We start from the raw sequence: 25517 nt of genomic DNA on the forward strand, positions 1-25517 counted from the left end.
ACACATCTGAGAGATTAGTTAATACCAGTAGTAAAATGTACTAATTGTAGTGAAATGTAGATTCAAGGAAGGCATTCACAGGTACTATTGCTGTTGGAGATCTGTTGATTCTGTGGGACCCTGTGGAAAAAAATGTAACAGAAGATGATGTGACGTCCTCTAGAGCATGAGGAACGACACGTTCTATGGTTGACCAGCTAAATTATAGTTTTGTTCAACTTCTACCTTTGCCCAAAGAGTAAGTGCAATAAACAAACATATCTAGTAAGGATGAATAATGAAAGAATTGGCTGCTTCAGACTTCAAAGGTGGGAAAAGTGGTAGTAAAGGAAAAATACCCTAATCAAAACAATTTCCCTATCTGGATTAAGTGAATGTGACAATTAAATTATGATTAAATATGTAGAACATATTTGTTATGAAGTGACTTAAGATTCTAAAGCTTAAGATGTGTTTATCTTCAACTACATGGATTTATCAAGAGACAATTTCTTTAACTCTGTTACTTTGTTAGAAAATGTCTTTGAATTATTCGTCATCCAAGAAAGTCCTTACTCCTTTAGTTGTAAGAAAAATACATAAAATATGTTAATTTAACAAACAAATGTTGAACATCTGTGCAATTTAAGATATTTAGGAGATTTAAGACTGAATTAGACATGAATTCTTTTGTCAAGAAATTTACAGTCTAAAAAAATCTATTCATAGAAGTCTGTAAAACAAAGTAGAGGTGGGACATGCCATGAGAGAAGCAGAGGCAGGGCACTCACTATAGTTGTTGAGAAGGAAAAATTACTTGCATTTGGATTTTTCTGTGGGGAGTGATCAAGGGTAGAGGGGTGAAGACAGGAGGAATCAGGAGAGGCTTCATGAAAGAAGTGGCATTTGAGCAGGGCCTAAAGATACTTAGGACGTAGAAATGTGGCAATGACAGGAAAAGCATTCTAGGTGGAGGGAGCAGAATGATCAAAGGCATGATGGTAAAGTCCTGCTGGACAAATGCAAAATGTATAATTACACAAACATAAAACAGAGAAAAGGATAGATGATCTTAAAAGACAAATCTCTTTCAACATGTGAAGAAATATATTCAGGTTGACCTATAACTGTTTATGATGATTAATTTTATGTGTCAACTTGACTGGGCCATGAAGTGCCCAGATATTTGGTCAAACATTATTCTGGGTGTTTCTATGAGGTGTTGGATGAGATTTAACTGATTTAACAGTTAAAACAGCAAACTAAGCAAAGCAGGTTGCTCTCCATAATGTGGGTGGGCCTCAACCAATCAGTTGAAGGCCTGACTAGCACATAAGGCTGACCCTTTCCTAAATAAGAGAGAATTTTCCTGCCTCATGGCCTTCAGACTCAAATGGGGACATCAGCTCTGCAGATTTTGGACTTGCCAGCCTCCATGGATGAATGAGCCAATTTCTTGTATCTCTTTCTCTCTCTATAAATATATCCTATTGAGAAGAATGGGTATAGCTCAGTGGTGGAGCACATGTTTAGCATGTATACAGTCCTAGATTCAATCTCCAGTACCTTCATTAAAAATTTTTTTAAAAAATATAACCTATGGATTCTGTTTCTCTAGAGAACTTGGACTGTTAATACTGCTTAAAAATGAGCATCTAATAATCTACCAACAAATATCTATTTGGTACCATTTTGATCCCAGTGTTATGTTGAATAATTAGAAAACCCTAGAATAGTACCAACTTTAAGGGAATATATTTGATATATCTGAGAGCTACTTCAAAGTATAGACATATATGCTGATAAAATTAATTGATTTAAAAATAAATGTTCTAATTTATTAATTTATTATTAAAGTAAAGGAAATAATTATTATTGTAACTTAGAGAAAAGGAGAAAAATAAATTATAACATTAATAGCTTAATACAACCACTGTGAATATTTTGGTGTATCTTCTTTCAGTAATTTTTTCCTTTGCAATTTTTAATGTGTATAAAACTTTAGTGTGTATAAAATCAGGTAGTCAGCTTTTTTACTTAGTGTTATATCATAAACATTTCCCCATATTGTTTCTTTTATATATATATTAATTTATTATTTAATTATTTTACTTTGAGGGGAGGTGATTAGGTTTTTAGAGAGGGTACTGAGGATTGAACCCAGGACCTCATTCATGCTAAGCATGTGCTCTACCACTTGAGCTATACTCTCCCCCCCATATTGTTTCATAGTCTTAAGAACTATAATTTTCAATGCTTGTACAATATACAATCTGCAAACTTACTATAATTTTCATAATTATTTTCTTATTTTTGGGTACTGAGGTTATACAGATTCTTGTCTCTATTTTTAAGATCAATATAAATATCTTTGTAAGCTTTTCATATTTTGAATTATTTCAGAATAAATTCCCAGAGGCAGTACCATTAGATCACAGGGTATGAATACTTTTATAGTTAGTCTAAATTGCTTTCTGCAAAAGCTGTACCAACTTATAAGGCCACTGAAATTAAATCTTGCTCTTGCCTACTCAATATTCACTCTCATCTTCATTAATAAAAGACTTTCTTTGGTAGCAATGTGACTTGTTATAAAAACCTCACTTCCTCAGACTCCTTTGCAGCTGGGTATGTCCCTATGACTGTGTTCTGGTTTATGAACATAGCTGGATGGAGCTTCTAGAAACAGTTTTGTTTTGCTAGTTAAAAGGAACCAGTTGGCAGGCACCTTTCCCTTTCTGCCTTCCTTTCTTCCTCCTGACTGAAAGTAGAGCAGCCTTCTTGCAACTTTGAATGCTATATGTTAAGATGGTAGAACAGGAAGCTAGAAGGAGCTTGTGATGATCTTGAACATCTGTACCAGCTCTGGACTCCTTCCTCCCTGGAAATCTTGTTACAAGAATAAATTAATCCATATTTAGTCAAGAAATCATAGTCATATTTCTATTACATGAAACCAAAAGACAATCTAACAGTAATACATGTGCATAATTATTTCTCCATAATAATGGATAACGTCACTAAAAATTGGAGAGGCACTGTATCGGTGATCTTGATTGCAAATTAAAAAACCTAGCCTAAACTAGTTTAAACAAAGAAAGGGAATTTACTGGTTCATGTACTAGGGGAAATGCAGGGGTTGAACTAGCTTTGGGCTTAGTAAGTGGCATCAATGACACTATTAGGTCTGATCTTTTTTTCCCTTTCCCTTTTTTCTCTTTCTTATGCTGTCTCCCCTTTGTTTATCTCTACTTGTTGGACTCTTCTCTCCTACTGGCAGTGGACTTCTTGCACACAGTGGAGAAGTTGTCCAACTAGCAACTCCAGGCTTATGTTGGCATATCAGTGAAAAGAATGGAAAGATAGAACTTCCCACTTTTGTTCAAATATCAGTTCTGGGGAAGGGCTCTGACGGATCAGGCCTATGGCATATGCTCATCCAAGGGGGAACAGCACAACTGTGATTGTCAGTCCCACCAAGATGACTGGAATAAAGAAGGGGCAATTCCTCAAAGAAAAGGTGAGTGTTGACACCATAACATGACAGAAAGACTAAAACAACCTATCATCAGTAACCATCTTTTACTAATAAAATGTTTTTATTATTATTCTAATTTACCTTTCTTTGAAGATTTTGTCTATTTATACATATTGCTTCCTTTTTGAAAATTCCCTATTTTAAAGACCTTGACATTTCATTGACAGACAACCAGAATAAGTTTATACTTGACAAATCAGACAGTTGAATATTCTCTTTATTTTGAACATGATGCCAATTTTGTGCTTGTAGTCTATTATTCTGTGTCTGGAAATGCCATCCTCAAAGAATAGGAAATACATATTCTTTATGATGTCTGTGTAGACATATTCTAAAGGTCATAAATCCAGTGAGAATAGTGGCAATTGGCTAGATATAAATTTAATCAATAGGTGTATGTGAGTCATGTAATGTATTTAGTATGGAGAGGTTAAACATAGGGTAGATCCCCTTTCTGGAAGCATAGTGAATTAATTTTATTGTATTACTTCGTGAGAATGCTTCTTTAGCTATTATATTGGCATAGTGACATTATCGGTTGTTCCCCAAAACTCTGAATTATTCAAAATGAGATTTTAAAGCACAGACAGGATTTAAGCGTTAAATGATGGCCTGGGGTAAAGCAAAAAAAATTTTTTTTTTCTTTAAAGTAACCTAGAAGATCTTTTGGTAAAGTATAAATATTATATTACTTTTTTGTTCACTAAATATTCATTCAGTTGGTGTTTATGGGAATCGTTTCATATATTGTTATGGTCCACATGGGATCTTATGATGTTGGGGAGCAGAGGCAGTAGATGCAGACGCTCCAATTCTTTACTACCAGGCTGCAGTGTAAGGGTGGCTGTAGGGTATCCCATGAGGCAAAAGGGTGAGAAACTAAGTCACCACTGTGCACAGCTTAGCCCACATAACCCCACCAAACCAAATTTAAATGCCCTTCAAATGAGGGAAGATTGAGACATAAAAGCAAGTGATGTATTGATCACACCATTCACCCAATATACTGAATCAGCTTGATTCCTCTCTTGCTTGAAGAAGAAGGCCTGGCAGTAGAAATGAAAGTCTTTTCTCTGCCCTCCAAATCTGCTGCTGTGTCTGGCTTCTCCAGACCAGCTGCCATCTGCAGTCATGCACCGTGATATGCTATTTGTGCTGAGAAAGAACCTTGTTTTCTCTTAGAGTATAAGAGAAGTAACAGGTTAAAATACCTGAGACATACTGGTCTGTCCACAAACACTAATTACATCTGGATTTACACGATAAAGTCTTGTTCAGGGAAGGTTGCAAACTTGCCATTTAGGCAACTGCACTTTGCATGGGGCCCAGAACAAATGACATTTCACTTCTAGCAGATACGTGAGGTCCTAGTTAGGGCTACACGCAGCTTAAAGCATAGCAAGAGCCATGCAGTTTCATGCTTCTATACATTGCTTATGTTTTGTCTCACTTGCCTGGAGTTCTGTATTTTGTCCTTTGGGAGTTAGCATGAGTGTACGTTCTCTTGGAAATGTTTCTGACCACATCCATTCTGATGTCGGTTAGATGTCCCTTGTCTATACTCGCAGAATATCTTGTTAATAATTGTATAATTGAGCTCTAATGCAATTGCTTTTCTTACCAGCCCCCACCCCCCCAGGGCAGGTTGCAACTATGTTTTATTCATCTTTGAAACACTATGGCCTAGCAAAACACTTGGCCCAGTGGGCACTCAGAAAGTATTGAAAGGATGAAAGCAGGTGAAGTGTATCCTTAGGGTCCCCTCAGCTCCTTGTTTCCCTTCTTTTCTTTCATGGTGTCCCACCCTACCTCACCCAATCTCACCATTTTTCTGTCTTCATCCATCCTCTTCCTGACTTGCTGATGGTGCCAACTGGGAGATCCCATTTGGGTTTGGAAATAAGTTTACTTATGTCATAAATTACAAACCACTGGAGAGTGGGAAAAGTGTTGATCATTCATCCAAAAGTGTTGAATCCTTCAGTAATTAGCATAACGCTTTTCACCCATTAGGTGTTTATATTTTAAACAAAATAAATATTTATTTTATCCACTTATAATAAAAGCAATGCATAGTTATTGGAGAGAATTTTTAAAAATATAGAATGTCATTAATAATAATCCCTTATCTATCCCCTATAGATAAGCACCATTAATACTTGGGTACATTGATACATATAACAGTTCTTTTCTATGCAAATGTAGTCTTTTCCTTTTTGCAAAATTTGGATCATACTGTATAAACTCTTTTATCCTACTTTTATCCATTTACCATTATATATGAGCATTTTATCATGGTACTAAGTATTCTTTTAAAATGTCACTTATTTAATACTTCTCTTATTTCTGGACATTCAGATCCAATTTTTCCATTTATTTATTTATTTTTTATTGCTGTATGGTCAGTATACAATGTTCTATCAATTTCTGGTGTACAGCACAATGCTTTGGTCATCAATTTTTCCTTTTATAAACAAGTCTGTGATGATAATTCTGTGTATAAATCTGTACATTTCCATTATTTCCACAAGATAAATTCCTAGAGGAATTATTTGATCATTCTGTGTCAACATTCTAAGGTCTTTTGATACTTTTAATATAAACATACAGAAATGTTATATTACTTTATCATTTATTCACTTAACAAATATTTATCAAGGTTTTACTATGTGCTTGGCTCTGTGTAGGGCTTGGATTATAATGGAGAAAAATGTACTCAAGGTCCTTGACCTGAAGCTCCAAGGGGGAGACAAATAACAAACAAGGAAATGAGGGAGGAGGGTATAGCTAAGTGGTAGAGTGTGTGCTTAGCATGCACAAGGTCCTGGGTTCAATCCCCAGTGTTTCCACTAACAGCAACAAAAAAAGGGAAAACAAATAAGTGAAAAAAGATAAAAACATATTGTTAGTAGTGCTCTGAAGGGAGCTCTGATGGAGTGGGACCCTACTTTGGTTTGAATGGTGAGGGAAGGCTTTTCTTAGAGATTGCATTTAATTTGAAATTTGAAGGATTGAGAAGGCACCAGCCATGGAGGTGGAGGGGAGGGTTTGCTGGGAAGAGCAGAATGGCAAGAAATGAGGTTGAGAAGGGTGGGTAGAGGCCAAAGGACCAAATCATGTTTCTCTGTTAGATGATAGGGAGCTATTAAAACAAACTTATCATGACAATGAGTTTGTAAGTATCAGCAGATCAGTTCTTTATCACTTTTACTGAATACGTGAATTTTAACAGAAATCAACTAGAGATAATCTCCTTAACTCAAAAGAATGCCCCCACTGGTGGAATGGTACTATGTTAGGTGAGTGCTGTCTTTTAGGTCACATTTTACATAGAGTGACTGACATTTCCCCTATCAGAGAGTTTGTCCTCAGGTTGTGTTCTCTTCCATCAGCGTCCAGGAGTCTGCAGGAGTGTACCAACCATACACAGCAGCTCTGCATGGAACATGGCTTATCTCTTCTCTTCAATTAAGGTTAATAAAAGCTGTCCAGTCATGACTTTCTTGGATTGACTGTATGTCTCCATGGCAGTGGAATTAGTTAAGATAAATTTTTAAGTATTTAATTTAAATATATTTGCCACATTTACAGGCTCTCTCTACATATACAGAAAATACATATTAGATTTTGTATATAAATATATTAGATAATCTATTATTATATAATAGTTATACATTACATATGATAGACATATTAAATAGATAATTTATAGAGAGATAATATATATTGGATAATAAAAATAATCTTCTGAATAGAGAATTAAGGACTTAATTCCCAAGAAGTTTTATAGTTGTATCTGAGCTAGACATTGAGATTCAAAAACAGGAACTGTTTCAAATTCTAAATCCTCGACTTTAGTTTGTTTTTATATTAGGAGTCTGCCTCTGTATTTAGCTTTCAGATTTATTTTTAAGTATTGTGTATTGATGTTTACCGAGCATTTTCAGATTTATACATATTTATAAGGGAAAAGCTTATTTATTTATTCTTTTTGGGTCTTGATTTTATTTATTTTCTACCCATCAAAAAGAAAATGATCCTTTATTTGAATTCAGACATTTTAAAGACCATTTCAAAATCAAACAAGATTCCAGTGAGGAAAGCATTCTTTTAATTCTTTGTCTAAAAAAGCAGATCTCTACAATACTATTCAGAGTATTCACTTTGACAAGATATATTATTATAAGCAATCAAAACAAAACTGTCATGCATAAAAATCAGTGAAATCAACAAATGTTTATTGAGTGTCTATAGTGTACCAGGACCTGAGTAGTCACTGTGAGGGCAAGGGAGAAGTGTAGTGTGCAATTCTCGCCCTATAGGAGCTTTCAGGCTAACAGAGGAGACAAAACATAAGGATGTTGGGGAGGGGACCAAGGCAGGAGGTGACCTAGGACACTAACATGTATGAACCGTCTACTATGTGTTAGGAATTGTGCTAGGTGCTTCCATATAAATTATCTCATGAATAGCTGAGCTCATTATCATCCACCAAATTCTTTAGTATTCTCTTTCTTACTCTTCACCCATCATCCAGCCTTCAGGTCAAACTCAGTCCCCACCAACCTCGCTCACCTCTCATATCCAGTCATCACTAAATCCTGTTCTTGGAACCTTCCGATGGCCTCCTGACTGGTATCATTGCCTCTGCTCTCTTATCTTATTAGCCCATCCTCCTTCCACATTGTGGACACATTTGCTCTGAAATGTAAATATGACTATATTAATTACAACTGTTTTGGATGAAAGTAACAGAATCTATTTAAGATAATCTAAGTAGGGGTGTGGTGTGGTAATTTTTTATTACGACTGTAGCAGTGACTCTTGGGCCCCAAGGGCAGGATGCAACTGGGTTAGATGAACAGAACAGACCAGGATTGTAGTTTCCCTCCCATCTTAAAAAAAAAAAATCTGTTGTCTTTACTCGTACTGTCTACTTCATTTCTTGCTAAGATCAGCTTTCTTCTTTCTGGTCTACATAGCAGAAAAGGACAGCTAGAGTGAGCCTGGGCTATCTCAGTTTCCATCCTAAATTCCTCAGGAAAAGAACTCATTGAGCCAGCTTGGGTCAGGTGTCACACTTGGATCAATCACCAATGTTTATCAGGGTTACCTTGTAAGGACAAGGTAATTGTAACCGTGTTATTGGAAAGGGGAGGCGCAGTTCTCAGAAAAAGGATTAGTAGGCAGATAAATCAGATGTTTCTTGGAGAGACTGAGCATTTTGGGTAACTAAAGCACATGACTGAGTTAGAAGTACAAAGAAGTAAGGTTGCAAAGCTGATAGTTTAGGGCCAAATTTTCAAGACTTTTTGTGAAGCTAAAGAGTTTGAACTTTATCCTGTAGATATTGGGGTGTTGTTGCACTTTTTTAAAGGGAGTGACATGATGAAGCAGTATTGAAGATAATTAACCTAGAACTGGATTAGATGGATTAGAATCTGGAGAACCTGGGGCAGAACCCACTTAGGAAGATGTTGCAGGAGTCAGATATGATGAAAATGGCATGGAAGAATGTGAGTAAAGATATTGAGAAGACACAGATTACTTGAACATAGTGGTGAATTTTTGTTTTTCTAATCTTTGTGAAATTTTTGTGGTTATTATACTGCTATGGAACTCAACAACAACAAACAGACCACACATTTCATAGTTTGTAGGGCTGAATTTGTGTAGTTCTGACAACTCTGTCATGTTTCTGACAGTTTCAAAATTTCTTTCCTCTAGGAGATAAAGGCCAGGTTTTTTTTTTTTTAACCCCTCTCTCTCTTATAATTCCCACCAAAGCCACATATTGGGAGAGTATTATCAGAAATAGAAATGAAGCTACAAACGCTGGGGACAAGTTGGGCAGAGAGCCAGGGAGAGTGGCAAAAAAAAAAAAATGATGCATTGTTTCCAGTTCAAGATTGGAGTTCCTGTAACAAGGAAAAAGCTAATATCATTAACTAAGAGTACTGGACAGTGAGTCATTTTAAAAGAAGCTCTGTCAATTCTCCATAGCACTTTCTGTGTAAAATTTATTTTAACATTTATCACATTGCATTATCGTTGCTTGTCCAGGTGGCCACATCCACCCTGGGTTGTCAGCTTTCCTAAGGCAGACATTCTTGCCTATGAATCTTTTTTTCTATTTGTTTTGTGTTTTGGGGATTGAACCCAGAACCTCTGGCACTCTAAGCATGCGCTTTACCACTTAGCTATACACTCCCCCTGCCTGTGAATCTTTATCTCTGTGGTGCTTGGCATACTGCTTGACTTACCTAGAAACCCAACAAATGTTGAGTATCTCCTATTTGACTATAGGCTTTTAAAGTTAGGATCTGTGCTTCTTCATATATCCTATAAAGCACCCGGAAGGGGTAACTGAACATCGATTACTACCATTTGAACTGCCAACCTTTCCTCTGTCCTGATTCATTTAGATTTTTATGATGAGAACTGGGACCAAAAGGGTGTGAAAGAAGAACAAGAGGGCTAGGGATGGATGAAAAGTGTTCCAGGAGCTTGTTCAAAAAAAAAAAAAAAAAAAGCCAGGGACCACCTGGGATGTGTGAGGACCGTGGGTAGGGGGAGAATGTGGGGACTTCAGGAAGAGCTGAAGTGAATTGTGAATTTTCTTCTTGGTATTTGAATAACACAAGTTAAAAAAAGACTTGCCTTATTTTTGAACTCCTTTTTGTTCTTGGATTGTGTTCCTTTGATGTCACCTTCTGAGATAGACTACAGCTACCTAAGTTTTACATTTTTTAAGTAAGAATCTGTGAAAAGAAGGGTAAAAATGTGAGGTAGAGAGTGAAGACAATGAGGGCTAGAGGAAAGAAGGAAAGATGGGCAAATGTCAGATTCCACAAAGGAGATCGTGAATGTAAACCATATTCCTGATCTCCATTTTGAAACCCATACAATTCATCTGAAGTACATATTAATTTTCTCTGAAAATAGTGAGATTTCCACTCAGGCATAAGGGTCTGAGTGAACTTCAGTGAGAATCAAAAGCATTAGGAGCAACTCATTTGGCTTTAAGAAATTCAATTGATCTTTTGTTATAAGTGAAATGAACACTGAATAGTAATTCTCATTAAAGAAAGGAAGCGTTTACTATCTGAAAAATACTTCAATTTTCTAGTTTTCAAAATGAATTATTTTTTAGAGGAGACCAAAACTTTTTTTCCCTCCTAAAGAAATTTCCTTTTTAAAATTCAGTAGTTTTATAAAGGCGCATCATTCTTGGAATCAATAAAAATATTGTTTTCCTCAATGACATATTTAGATATTGAGATTAATATAGTATATTATATTGGGCTATCTTCTAAGGAACTTTTAAATGGGACATCAAAAGTATTCAAAGGTCAATAAAAATTAAATGAATTTCAGGAATGAATTAGTTTTCAGGATCATGTATAACTACTACTGTTATGTGATATAATCCTGAATGAATAAATTGTAAGTAAGCATGAATAAGCTACAAGCTTATCTTAAGGTTTCTAGAGGCGTTTTTACATTTTAAAAAGTAAGGCTATTGATTACAGAATCAGAATTCTAAAACAGAAAGGGACCTTTGAGATGATCTTGTTCAACCATCTCATTTTATAGATGATTAAAATGTGCTATTTAGGTAGCAGCAAACTGAAACGTCTTTTACAATTGAAAGGGCCAACTACTCTGGCCTAACTGTTCCTTCACCAAATCACTGCAACACACAACCGTGGAAACACAGAAAGAACAGAAACAGCAACATCAAAGCTTTCCTGGCATTCATAGCATCCCTTCCTGCTGAGCTAACAAAACCTTGAACCAGTTGGGCAGTTGTCTTTTTCAATTGAGCTTGCCTCTATGTTCTAACGGTGGATTTAGAGACACTAGGTGACAATGCTTGAGCAGTTGTGGTGGCCAGAAAAAAGCTGTTCTCATCTTCATGAAATATGCCTCAAACACTTGTTAGCAGATGGTTCTAGATGGACTGCCTGTAGTGGAACCATTGCTGTCAAGTTGATTTGCAATGTCAAGTTCTACAGCAGAATAAGGTATCATGCTCCCCCTGACTGACCTATACACATAGGGATCAGATACGTGCTTCTTTCATAAAATAAATGAGTGAAGACAGTTTTATGAGGAAAGTAGCCTTTGAATATCTGTTAAGGCATGGTTTTCTCATTCCCTAACCCTGTCTCTGTAATTAGTCAAGCAGTATTACAGTGGTCTTTCTAGGATACTGGAAATAAGTTCCTTGAGGGTAGAAATAGTCATTCCTTTTTGAATATCAAACATCTAGTGCACAGCAGAATATTACATAATTTTTAAAATTTTTTTGGATTGAATGTATTCCTTTGTTTTTTGGTCTTATAGGGCCTCTGTATCTACATCTGGATGAAAATATTTGAAGCAAATCTTAAAACAATAATAATAATGAGATAAACATTTAAAAAGTGCCTTTAGTGTTGAAAGCATTGTGAAGGATACAAAGTTCAATATGACACGGACTCTCCTTCAGAGAGTCCCAAAAGCTAGGCAAGTGTATTAGATTGTTAGGGCTGCCGTAACAAAACCGCCTGGACTGTGTAGCTTAAACAACAGAAAACTGATTTTCTCACAGTTATATAGGCCACAGGTCTAAGATCCAGGCATTGGCAGGTTTGGTTTCTTCTGAGACTTCTCTCCTTGACTTGCAGATGATGCCTTCTTCCTAAGGCCTCACATGATCTTTTTTCTGTGTGTACTCTTCTCTTTGTGTGTCCTAATCTCTTACAAGGATACCAGTCAGGCTGCATTAGGACCCACACTTACGGCCTCATTTTAACTTAATCACCCCTTTAATGGCCCTATCTCCAAATACAATCACATTCTGAGGTACAGAGGGTTAAAGCTTCAACATATAAATTCTGGGGAGACACAATTTAGCTCACAATAGGAAGAAAAAGATAACAAATACCTTCCATACCAATCAACTGATGAGAGGAATCTGAAAAGGCAGCCCGAAGGAAGAAGGCTCTGACAGGATGTCAGCAAGTGGAATGGAAGTCAGAATACCATTGACAGTTAGACGGGACAACCTCCTATTACCGAGTAGGGAGAGACCTGGTGAGGGCTGAGAAATCTGGTTAGTTAAATGAGTCAATCTTCTCTGACACACAGTTGATGTTCTAGCATTCTGATCCTGAATCTCCTTAATAAATTCCATCACCTTTTTAAGTTGACCACCTGCTTGACAGAGTTGAACTACAATGGTGATAGATCAGGCAGAGTTTTTATATTTAAATCCAATAAACTGGTGCAGAGATGTGTACCCACTGTTAGAAACAAATCTGGTAAACTGTGCTACAAATAAATGGCTTAGAACAGCAACCTTTGCAGTAGAAATCTGAGATGGAAGTTCAAGACTTGGGTGGAGTCTGGAATAATCAAGACATTATCTTGAAGTTATTTTACAAAGAACAATATGAATTTTTAAATATCTTATTTGAAAAGCCATTGTCTAACTGGGTGAGATGGCCTTGCATGAACTACACTTACTTACATCTTTTAAGACAGACTATCCTCCCTGAATATACAGTGCAGTCATTTATTAGCACTAGTTTTGGAATTAGACTGGCCTGATTGGAGTCCTGGTTCTGCCAGCTCCTCTCTTCTGTTGCTTATCCTCAGGCAAATGGCTCATTGTAAGTCTCAGTTTTCTTTGTTGTCTGTAAAGTAGTGATTCATGCCTTGCTTACATTTGTGTTCTCTGGCAAGATCCTTAACCATTTGATAACTCACTCATCTGCAGAATAGAAATTGTACTACTATCTATTTTGTAACAGTTCATATGTTATAAATAAACATAAGATTATAAAAATTAAAAACAAAGAATTAAATGAGGGAGTATATGTAAAGCACCTAAATAGTACCTGGCACATAGCAGGCATTCAGTAGATGTTAATCATCATTAGTATGGCACGGAGTTAACTGTGCTTAATAAACATTTGTTAAGTGACTAAATAACACTGATCCCAAGTAGTAAGAAATTGGTGGTATTCTACAACTAAACATATATCCAAAATTGTATGGTGAAGGACCACAGGTAGGGAATAGTGACTTTTACTAATAATGCACTAACAAAGGCCTGGAAATGTTTCCAGTGACTCCCTAAAATATGTGCTGTGGAATCCCTTTTCCAGTAAGTAATGGTTGCTTTTTAAGGAGAAACCTGGAGAAATCAAATAGCTCCAGGAGGCCATAAAACTCTTGCTTTATTTTGGCTTGGTACAGAGTGAAGGGCACATAACGTTGTTCTGAGCTGAAGAAAGTGCAGTGAAGCTTTTATTTCAAGTTTTTCTTTTGTCTTTGGTATATAGGAGGGTCTACTGGTGCCCACCCAATATCTCTTCCCCCTTCTTCCTTGCCAGCAGAGTCCTGATTTTGTTTTGGTATCTATTCCACACCCTGTTAATGCAGATAAATCCTGCTCAGTCTAAGTAAATTACAGTAGAACCCCCACCTACACAAAGTCCGATTTAGGAAGGAGCATGAGACATAACTCTAGTCAATGAGGAATAAGGGAAAATCTGCAATGGGCACTTTCAGTAAAGAATTCCTTACTCTTTAAAAGAGGCACTCTCTTAAAAATGAAGCACATTTTTCTGTTGCACATTGCTACATCAGGATGGAATGTTTGAAATTGTGGCAGCCATGGATATGCTAGCTATCAAAATGTAAAAACAATCAGATCAATGACATTCAAACTATGGCAGAAACTTAAGCATAAGTGTGAAATGACTTCCTTTATGTCTCATGTGAAGTTTGTCGATACCTGGTGATTTTGAGATTTTTGGGCCAGTCTATTCAAATATGTTGAACAATTTTAGAGATAAAAAAATGTATAGTGTTGCTTACTTTAAATCTATCACTTTTTATTCTTATTTCCAGAAATATCCTCAATCACTTACTTTTTAAATAATAGCTTTATTGAGACATAATTCATATACTATAGTTTACCAATTTAAATGGTAGAATCAGTGGTTTTCAGTATATAAACAGTGTAATGTGTCCGTCACCACAATTTTAGAACATTTTCATCACCCCAAAAGAAACCTCATGACCATTAGTGATCATTCCCAATTTCTACCCACCCCCCCCCCCAAATTTAGGCAACCACTAATTTACTTCCTGTCTCTAAGGGTTTATGTATTGCAGATATTTTACATAAATGAAATGATATGTGTCTTTCATGACTGGCTTCTTTCACTTGGCATAATATTTTCAAGGTTCATCCATGTTGCAGCATGTTTCAGTACATCATTTCTTTCTATTGCTAAGTAATACTATATTGTATGAATAGACCACATTTTATTTACCTGTTTCCTTTGTTGATGGACATTTGGGTTGTCTCTACTTTTTGGCTATTATGAACAATGCTGCTATGAACATTTGTGAACAAATTTTTATGTGGACGTATGTTTTCAGTTCTCTTGGTGTATACCTAGGAGTGGAATTGCTGGTCATATGGTAGCTCTGTTTAACCTTTTGAGTAACTGCCAAACTATTCCAAAGTGACTGCACCATTTTACATCCCCATATGAGGATACCCATTTTTCCATATTCTCAACAAGACTTGTTATTATCTGTCTTTTCAATTAGTGTCCTAGTGGGTATGAAGTGGTATCTCAAAGAGGTTTTAATTTGCATTTTCCTGATGGCTAATGATATTGAACACCTTTCATGAGCCTGTTGGCCATTTATATGTCTTCAGAGAAGAACTGTCCATTCAGATCCTTTGCCCATTTTTTTTTAAGTAAAAAACTTTTAGCACAGTTTATTTAGCTTTTTAGAAAAAAATGACCATAAAGTACAGAGTTCCCATATACTCCCTCACCAGTGTTCCCCCCTACCCCACAGTTTCCCTCTGTTACTAACATCCTGCATTAGTGTGGTACATTTGTTATAATTGATGAGCCAATGTTGATACTTATTATTAACTGAATACCATAGTTTATATTAGGTTTCACTCTTTGTGTTATACATTCTATGGATTTTGATAAATTTATAATGACATGTATTCACTATTACAATGTCATACAGAATAGTTTGCCCTAGAAACCCCCTGTGCTCCTCTGTTCATCCCTCCTGTCTCCCCTCCCCCTAAACCAAAGGCAACCAATGATTTTTTTCCTGTATCCATAGTTTTGCCTTTTCCAAAATTTCATATAGGTGGACTCATCCCATATGTAGACTTTACAAATAGGCTTCTTTCATTTAACAATATGTATTTAATGTCCCCCAATATCTTTTCATGGCTTAACAGCTCATTTCTTTTTTATTGCTGGATATTATTTGATTGTATGGATGTACCATAGTTTATTTATCAGTTTACCTATTGAAGAATATCTTGGTTCTTCGAAGTTTTGGCAATTATGAATAAAGTGGCTAAAAACATTCATCTGTAAGTTTCTGTGTGAACATATATTTCAACTCATTTGGTTAAGTACGCCAAGGAGTACAATTGATGGATCATGGTAAGAGAATTTGTAAGAAACTGCCAAGCTGTCTTTTAAAGTGGCTGTACCATTTTGCATTCCCACCACAATGAATGAGAGTTCCTGTTTCTTTCTTTTCCCATTTTTATATTGGGTTACTTGTCTTTTTACTATGTAGTCATGAGTTCTTTATATATTCTAGATACAGCCCCTCATTAGGTATATAATTTGCAAAATTTCTTCCCACTTTGTCATTTGTCTTTTTATTTTCTTACTGATGTCCTTTGAAGCATAAAAGTTTGTGATTTTGGTGAAATCCAATTTATCTCTTTGTTGTTGTTACTTGTTCTTTTAGTGTCATGACTAAAAAGGCTTTCCCTAACCCAGGGTCATGATTAATCTTATATTTTCTTTTAAGAGTTTTATAGTTTTAGATTTTACATTTGGGTCTTAGATCCAAATTTAAAATTAATTTTTATATATGGTGTGAGTTAGGGGTCCAACTTCATTCTTTTGCATGGGAATACCATTTTGTCCCAGCATCATTTGTTAGAAAGGCTTTTCTTTCCCCCACTGAATTGCCTTGGCACTTGTTGAAATCAATTGTTTATAAATGTAAAGACTTATTTTTGGACTCAACTCTGTTTCGTTGATCTGCACTTGTATCCTCATGCTAGTATTACACTGTCTTGATTACTGTAGCTATGTAGGAAATTTTGAAATTGAGAAATGTAAGTCCTCCAACTTTGTTCTTTTTCAAGATTGTTTTGGCTGTTCTGGGCCGCTTGTATTTCTATATGAATTTTAGGACCTGTTTGTCAATTTCTGCAAAGAACCAGCTAGGATTTTGGCAGGAATTGTGTTGAATCTGTAGTTCTGTTTAGGTGTATTGCTATCTTCATAATAAGTCTTCTGATGTATGAACATGGGCTGTCTTTCCATTTATTTAGATCTTTAATTTCTTTTAACAATGTTGTGTAGTTTTCAGAGTATAATTGTATAATCTTAAACTTCTTTAATTACATTTATTCCTAAACATTTTTTTGATGCTATTTAAAATGGAATTACTTTCTTAATTTCATTTTTGGATTGTTTTCTAAAAATTAAAAAAATTAAATTAAGTTAAATTAATTTATTTGTGTTCAGCTTTTAAAAAATTGAAGTGTAGTTAATTTACAATATTGTATTAGTTTCAGCTATACAACATAGTGATTCAGAATTTATTATAAAATATTGGCTATGTTTCCTATGCTGCACAATATATCCTTGTAGCTTATCTATTTTATACATAGGAGGTTGTATCTCTTAATCCTCTACCCATATCTTGCCCCTCCTTTCTTCCCTCTCCCCACTGGAAACCACTAGTTTGTTCTCTGCATATCTTTGTTTCTGTTTTATAATATTCATTCATTTGTTTTTATTCTTTTAGGTTCCACACATAAGTGATAGCATATAGTATTTGTCTTTCTCTGTATAACTTATTTCGCTAAGTGTAATACCCTCCAAGTCTATCCATGTTTTTGAAAATGGCAAAATTTCATTACTTTTTTCTGGCTGGGTAGTATTCTAGTGTGTGTGTGTGTGTGTGTGTATACCACATCTTCTTTATCCATTCATCTGTTGATGGACATTTAAGTTGTTCTGTGTCTTGGCTATTGTAAATAATGCTGCTATGAATATTGGGGTGGATGTATCTTCTTGAATTAGTGTTTTTGTTTTATTTGGTTATATATCCAGGAGTGGCATATCCAAATCATATTGTAATTCTGTTTTTAATTTTTTGAGGAATCTCCATAATGTTTTCCACAGTGGCTGCACCAATTTACATTCCCGCCAACAGTGTAGAAGGGTTTCCTTTTCTCCACATCCTTGCCAACTTTTGTTTTTTGTGGTCTTTTTGATGATAACAATTCTGACAGGTGTTAGGTGATATCTCATTGTGTTTTTGATTTGCATTTGTCTGATAATTATCATTTTGGGGTTGTTTGTTGCTAGTGTGGAGAAATACCATCGATTTTTCTATCCTGCAATCTTGTGAATTGTTTTATCAGCTCTAGTAGTTCTCAGTAGATTCATTAGGATTTCCTATGTATGAGATCATATCATCTGCAGATAGAGATAGTTTTGCTTTTTCTTTTCCAATATGGATGATTTTTTATTTCATTTACTTGGCCAGAATCTCCAGGACAGTGTTGAATAGAAGTGGCAGGAGCAGACGTCTTTGTCTTGCTCCTGATCTTAGGGAAAAAACATTCCGTTTTTCACTATTAAGTAAGATGTTAGCTGTAGGTTTTCCTTAGATGCCCTTTATCAGGGATGCTTTGGAAAAGTAGAGACAGAAAGGAAGCAATGGGAAAATAGATGTCGAAGGGTCTCACATTGAAGGTCGTGGGCCTTGTCTTTTGGGCAGAGGCCAAGGAGAGGGTATAATCCATGACTGTGTGAGGCATGCAAGAACAGAGCCTAACTATACCATGCTCCATACAGGCAGAATTAGGGTTAGAGATAGAAACTTAGTTAAGGTGTAGGAAAATAAAGTTATATTTCTTGCAGTGAAATTGTGAACTGACTCATAGTCACTGTATTGTTACTAATCAGAATATAGCTTTATTTAGGGTCTTTTTTCACTCATAGCTAGTAATGGGCAATAATAGTAATACTTTCAAGTAAATACTCTTTTTGGATGCCAGTCCTGTTCAATATGAATTAATCCAGTGTCTTAGTGAATAAAATTTTGAAATACTAGAACATTTTTGGAATTAGCACTGATTTATTAGAGAATTTTTTGTGGTTATAGCAATGATTTGGAGTCAGAGAATAATACTGTAATAGAAAAGACAATCTCATCTTACACAGAAGTCAATGACATTTTAGCATGTAAAGTCTGTTGGATTGCTGACTGAAGGTTTGAATTTTGAAACATCCCCTCTCACACATTCAAAGGAAACGTTTTCATCTATATAAAATTTAAAATTTTACTTTCTTATTTGTAGGGCTGTTGTGTAATCAGAAGCAGGATTTTGTGCAAAATGTGAACATACGTTATCATTTTCCTAGCAAGATAATTACTATACCACATTTTAATGAAAGGCAAACTCCATCTAAGTTCTAGAATTTGGCACTAGTATTCAAAGCAAAAAAATACCCGAAATATTCTTTTTTCCCCACTTTTTCAAATATTTACGGTTTTATGAAGCCTACATTATCATAGCCGTTTGAGTGCTTATTCATTTCTCCTTCTTAAAAACTTAGAAAAGCATGGATACTGTGGGTTGTTCTTTACTTGAAACCAGTAGATCTTATTCCTGGATGCACATTAGAATCAACTGGGTTTCCTGTTAAAAAATAACCACACCTGGGCCCCAGGCAACCCTGGGAGTCGGGGTTTGTCACTGATATTCATTAAAAGCTCCCCAGTGATTTTAATGTACAGCCTGGGTTGAGACTTGCTTTAAGTGATCACCAGAACTGGTAAATTTTATGGTATGTAAATTACACTACAATAAAATTGTTTAAAACAGTCATCACCAGCAGGTATCTGAAACTTCACCAAAATAAAGTGTCACACCTGTATGAATATCAGGTGCCAACAGTGATATCGGACTGAGAGGCTTCCCCACACGTGGGACTTTTGGTGCTACACGTGGGAAAATCCTAAGCATGCTGAAAGAGTTGGTGCCCTATAATATGGAAGAGATGGCTTCTCTGGTTGGAGGAGGGCCTTTTCTCCTCCTTAATCAAGGTTTTTTGAGGAGAGAGATGGTGCTAGTTTCTTGCCCTTCAAGGAGCCACTCATTGTTGCTACTTCTTTATGACACACACACTCATTATCATCTTGTTTTCTGGCTTCAAACCCCAACGTCTCATTGAAATTACACTCCAGGAGATGACCAATGGCTTCTTTGTCTCCAAATCCAATGGCTCACCAGTGTCTACTGCCGATCCTCTGCTCCATACTTCCTTGCTTTCTGTGGCATATTGTCAGACTGCTTTTCCTATTTCTCCTCAGACTATTCCCATTTCCTTCACTGGCTTCATTTCTTCTTGTTTGTCTCCTAGGTGTAAACATTTTTCATGGCTTTTTTCTAGGCTCCCTTTTCTTGCTGATGCAAGCTCATGATTTCACCTGTTCCTTTCTGCATATATTCTCTGTTGTCAGCTGTTATCGTGACCAGGACACCAATTTCCCCCTCAGTATCCATAGCTTCATTGAGGGTAACAGTAGAGGTAGTTCTGACTTGCAGAATCTTAGAAAACTTCATTGTTTTCACGATATGTCCTGGAATTATAGGGGCCCGGGTGTGATGTGACATCTAAGACAGATTCACAGGAATTAACTTTGACAAAAGTTTATATTTCCTGCCGCAATAAACTGCAAATGCCATGAGGAATTCTCTATTGTATCCCTAGTAGTTAGCAAAGTGCCCAGCACATAGTAGGTGCTAAAAAAATTGAGAGTAACACACCTTCAACATCAACACAGTTCAGTTGCTTCTCAGTTCAGTCTCTCACACCATACTAAGTCATGTGCCAAAATGAGTAGAAGAGGGTGGGAAGAACATGACTATAGATTAAGATGTTTGTCCTGAGTGTTTTCTTGGGTTCTCTCAAGATATTATGGCATACAGCATCCACCCGTGAGCCCTGGAATAGTTCCTGGATGGTTCTAAATACTTTAGAGATGAAGATACTGCCATTCTAATTCCCATCAAACCTCAAGATTCCAAGTCACTGTAATACGGTCTAACCGTATCCCAGCTCCAAAAGACCTGTCTGTTATTCTAAATAGAAAGGAATGCAGGGAAGCATGTGTAAGGCACCTAGGAGAAAAGGAGTCAAAGAGGAGGAGCTTGATACCATGCTTCTCCCTCTGTCTTGGATTTCTTCACAGGCCCTCTAGCCTTCACAGCTCTTACTTGCCTTATCCACTCTCTTCCTCCAGCAGATGGTAAGCTCCATGAGGGTAGGAACTTCTATGTATTTTGCTCAGTGCTGTTTCCCCATTGCCTACAGTGGTGCTTGGCATGTGGTGAGTATTCAGTGGGTACTTGTTGAATCAGTCTTTACCCCAAACTTGTTCCTGTCCTGGACTAATGTCATTATCAATTTTCGTAGCCCTATGATTTTCTAGTTTTTCCAGGCTCAAATCCTTGTGGTCATTTTTGACTCTTCCCTATCTTCCTCCTATATATCCCTTTAGTAAACAATTCTTTACAATGTTTTTCCCAAATATCTTTTAGGGTGATGTCATCCTGTCCATTCTCATTGCCACTATTATAAGTTAGACACTTGAAAACTCTAACTGGGTCTATGAGGTAGAATCTACTAAATATCATGTTGTCTAGGTTTTGTTACTTTAATTAATCCTGCATATCACTGCCAGATCAATCTTACTTGGAGCTCAGCTCTCATTATGTCACTCCCTTACCTATGGCTCAGTGTTGTTTAAATACAGAATCCCCAGCCTGGCATTTGGAACTGCCACAGTATGACCTCAATCTGTCACTTCAGTTCTACCTCCCACTCTTCTTTTACAGATTCCTTATGGGCTACTTGTTCTTTGAATACTCCTTGAGCTTTCTTAGTTCTGTACTTTTCCTTATATAGTACCTTCTTCAGCAATGTTCATTACCAACTGTTTCTTGTGGTATTTGCTTTTGTGCAGTGAAATAATATCCAAATACTATGATCTTTTGATTCATCAGTTCTAAAAACTGACTTTTTTGGTAAATGAGGATTTAGCTCTTTCTCACTGTCACATGTCACTTCTGTGCCAGATCTCACCTGTTTGTCCCTTCAGTTCCACCATCGATTGGCTCTCTGTCCCAGGAATCTCGCCTTTAGGGATCACATCTAAGCCTCTTATATTCTCTGGCTTCTTGTAGGGTTTGGTCAGTGAGGAGCAGATGGGAGGTCTAAGGCAGGGAAGTGAGAGAGGCTATGGTATTTTTTACCCCAACTCTCTTTCAGTGTCCCTTAAACAAAGGTAACTGTTCCTTTCAAAGTGGCCTCACAATTGTCTTCTTTTTTTAACTGAAGTTGATTTACAACATTGTGGTGTACAGCAAAGTAATTCAGTTATATACATACATTCTTTTCCACTGTAGGTTATTACAAGCTATTGAATACAACTGTCTTCTTTTGGGTCTTCTTCCTTTGGGTCTAGAGGTCCAATCCTCTGATCGCTTACATACTGCTCACTTCTTTGTAAATAATCTCTTTCTTTGTAAACATACTCTTCTGGTTTATCCTAATTTGAGTGTACCCTCTGCTCCTGTTGGGATCTAACTGACAGATATACACTCCTTTTATCCTTCTAGTTTAGTAACATTAAAATTTTTGGTTAATTCAAAATTTATTATTTACAATAATATATTACAAATACAGTGTTTTCTATGTAGAATTTTTCCTGCCATAGCTTTTTATTTTTCCACAAATTGGTTATTATTTCATTTTCTCATTTTTTAGTTTTTTTCTATAATTTTTGCTGATTTTTCCCAGGAAGGCAGTTGAACACATCAAACACTCCATAGATTCTGTTTCTTCCTGGAAACCTCCTTCTTGGTCCCTACCCTCTTTCCATTTAATCATGTTTGGGAATTGTCTGGGCCTGCTATCAATTATCTCTGGAATCCTATGACTTTCTTTCTTGGTTTATCCCTTTTCTTTGCTGAAACAAATACTCTAGTAGCTTCCTAAAAAATGATACATGGGAAGTAAACTTTTTGAGGCCTTGAATATCTAAAAATGTCTTTGACTATTTAGTTGGGTACTGAACACTAGCTTGAAAATGGGTTTCATCTTAGAATTTTGAAGGCATTGCTTCATTTTTTTCTAATTTATTTTATTTCTGTTGAGAAATGTAGTGTAGTTCTAATTTCCTAACTTTTGAAAGTAACTTTAAGAAGTGTTTGCAAGATGTGTCTTTGTGTTGGTCTTCTGATGTTTTCTCTGTGATGGCCTCTGATATATCCTTTCAGTCTGGAGATCTGTGTCCTTCAGTTCTTGAACATTTCTTTGCGTTATTATAGAGGACACTCTTAGCTGTCTTGGTCAATAGACATTCTTCCCATATTCCTTGCTAACAGAAATCTGATTTTATTTGGACAGCAATGTGCCCAGTCCCAGAGTACAGATGCATAATGAATATTAAAGCCAATCATGGTAATTCCAATCCCATTTGCCAGATACTTGTTTTTCCAGTTTAACTTTGTAACTGATGGTGACCATGTAATGATTTTCTGGTTAATGAAATAAAAGAAGTCTGCTGGAGGGAAGGGTAGTTTCAGGGGATGTTCTTATTTTCTGACATGTGTCAGATACATGGGAAGAGCTCATTGTGCTGTCTCTTTTTCCCTGCTTTGGATGTGACTGTGAAAGGACATAGTGTCACTTTAAAATTGTGATAGCCATCTTGTAGAGGGGACAAACCTAAGGACAAAATACTGAGAAATGGCAGAGTTGATAATGTCAAGGCCCCAAATTTGGAACAGTCCACCTCCAGACCTTATATCATATGAGATAATTAAACACTTTTGTTACTTTTGCCATTTTTGCTTAGGTATTTTGTCAATTGCAGCCAAATGATTTCTAACTGAAGCATAGTTCATTGATACATTTTTCCTCTTCATTTTCTCTGTTCTCTTTTTGGAAATTCTATTAGTTGGAGCTTTTTAAGCTTTCAACCGTTTAGTTTTCAACATTCTACTGAATTGTTTATTTCAGCTATCTGATTTTTAATTTCCAAGACCTCTTTGACAGTTCTTAAAAAATACATCTTGTCCTGTTTTCATGGACATAATATTCTCTTTTAAATCTGAAACTGTTAATTATTGTTTTGAAAAGTTTTCTTCTGTTACCTGCATTGTCTCTATTTCTTCTGAGTAACTGTTTTCTGTTTGTTGTTTTTCAGGTTGGGGGCTTTCTTCAATTATTGAGTGGTATAAGGTTGTCTTTTTATATTTGCAAAAGTTCCTGGAAAGTGGATTGGAAACTTTATGTATGTGAGTGGGCTTCCTTGTGGGGTGTTTTGTTTTTTTTTCAAGACTCCAAAAGAGCAGTATCTGTAGATATTTCCTTTTAGGATTTTAATTTCTCCAAAGAAGAATCCTCAAAGGAGTATATAGATGCCTGCAAGCATTCTAGGAGCAGGGGTAGGGGTGGCAAAAGTGATTATGGGTCCCACAATTCACTTCTAGACTTTTGCTTAATCCTTTTCAGTGATGTGCTGGTAAATATTAGCAACTAACTCTCTGAAAGAAAAAAAAAAAGGCCTGATTTGTAGAAACCCATTATGTGTGGTGTAAGTGGTCCCACCATGTCCAATTTCAGGCTACTAACATGATGTAAAATGCATAGTTGGGAAGACAGTTGCATTAGCTCATCATTATACAGTATTTCTACCATGTAGGTACAGTAGATATAAATAATCTGAAGAGCATAAATAGTAAAATGCAGTAAAAATAATTAGGAAGTTATGGCCTTTGAGAATATATTATGTCTACTTTTGATACAATTTATTTAGTTGTAAACTTATAGAATTTAATTTTTTTAAAATAGCTATTTTAGTAACTGGCTTAAAAACTCCTGAAAATTTAACAGTTCTCATGAGCTGGTACAAGCTAACTCTGGAGCATCGCTGCTGTTTCCGTTCCTAGCCCATCGCCCTTCATTGTATCTGCTCTTTCTGACTCTGGAGTCTCTATTGATTTTCTTCTGACAAAATAGTACTGGAATTCTGCAAGGGGGTGATGAGGATAAAGAGAGTTGGTCTAATTGCATGATTGTGAGTGAGTAAACCTAGGGATTTTCAGCTTGTTATACAGGCTTTCAACAAATCTCTGTATTTTTAGCTCCATACCTAACTGTCGCCTTCCGTGGTACCTGATGCCACAAAGTCTTCAGCTCTCTTTGGCTCTGCCGGTACAATGAGCTTCTCTGTAGGCATTTAAGAGCAGTCCTCTGTCCTCCTGGGCCCACTGCTGCTGTTCCATCTGCTTCCTACCTTCTATGATATTGACATCATTTGTTGGTTATTCTCTTCTCTCCCATTTTCTTTTTCCTTGTGGGTTTATAACTTTTTTTTTAACATTTTTTATTGATTTATAATCATTTTACAATGTTGTGTCAAATTCCAGTGTTCAGCACAATTTTTCAGTCATTCATGGACATATACACACTCATTGTCACATTTTTTTCTCTGTGATTTATGGTTTATAACTTTTATATTTTCTTTTCCCATTTTAGTGAGAGCAGATAAATAAGTGTGTTCAGCTAGATTTGTTTAACTGGAGATAGAGCTAAATAAGTATTGCATTTAAAAATTGTGAAGTTGACTTAAGATTCCTGGATGCTTGTAGTAGCAACCAAACTCTGTCGATTAGCAGGAACTTATCACTAACTACTGATTTATTTGTAAATCAGTGTAGTATTGTGTTTTAGGTTCTTAGATATCTATTTTGATTTTTCCTCTACATGCTTTTTAAAAATAAACTTTTAGAATAATTTTAGATTACAGAAAAGTTGTTAAGATTGTACAGAAGGTTTTC

General features: G+C 36.0%; 1 protein-coding gene across 3 annotated transcripts in view; it reads left to right on the top strand.

Annotated features, from left to right (window-relative positions):
* The window catches only part of NUBPL (NUBP iron-sulfur cluster assembly factor, mitochondrial), a 242682-nt gene that overhangs the window by 35071 nt on the left and 182094 nt on the right, over positions 1-25517 (top strand). The gene's annotated exons all lie outside the window — the stretch shown is intronic.

This window comes from Vicugna pacos, chromosome 6 (assembly GCF_048564905.1).
Source record: "Vicugna pacos chromosome 6, VicPac4, whole genome shotgun sequence".
Classification (NCBI taxonomy): Eukaryota; Metazoa; Chordata; class Mammalia; order Artiodactyla; family Camelidae; genus Vicugna; species Vicugna pacos.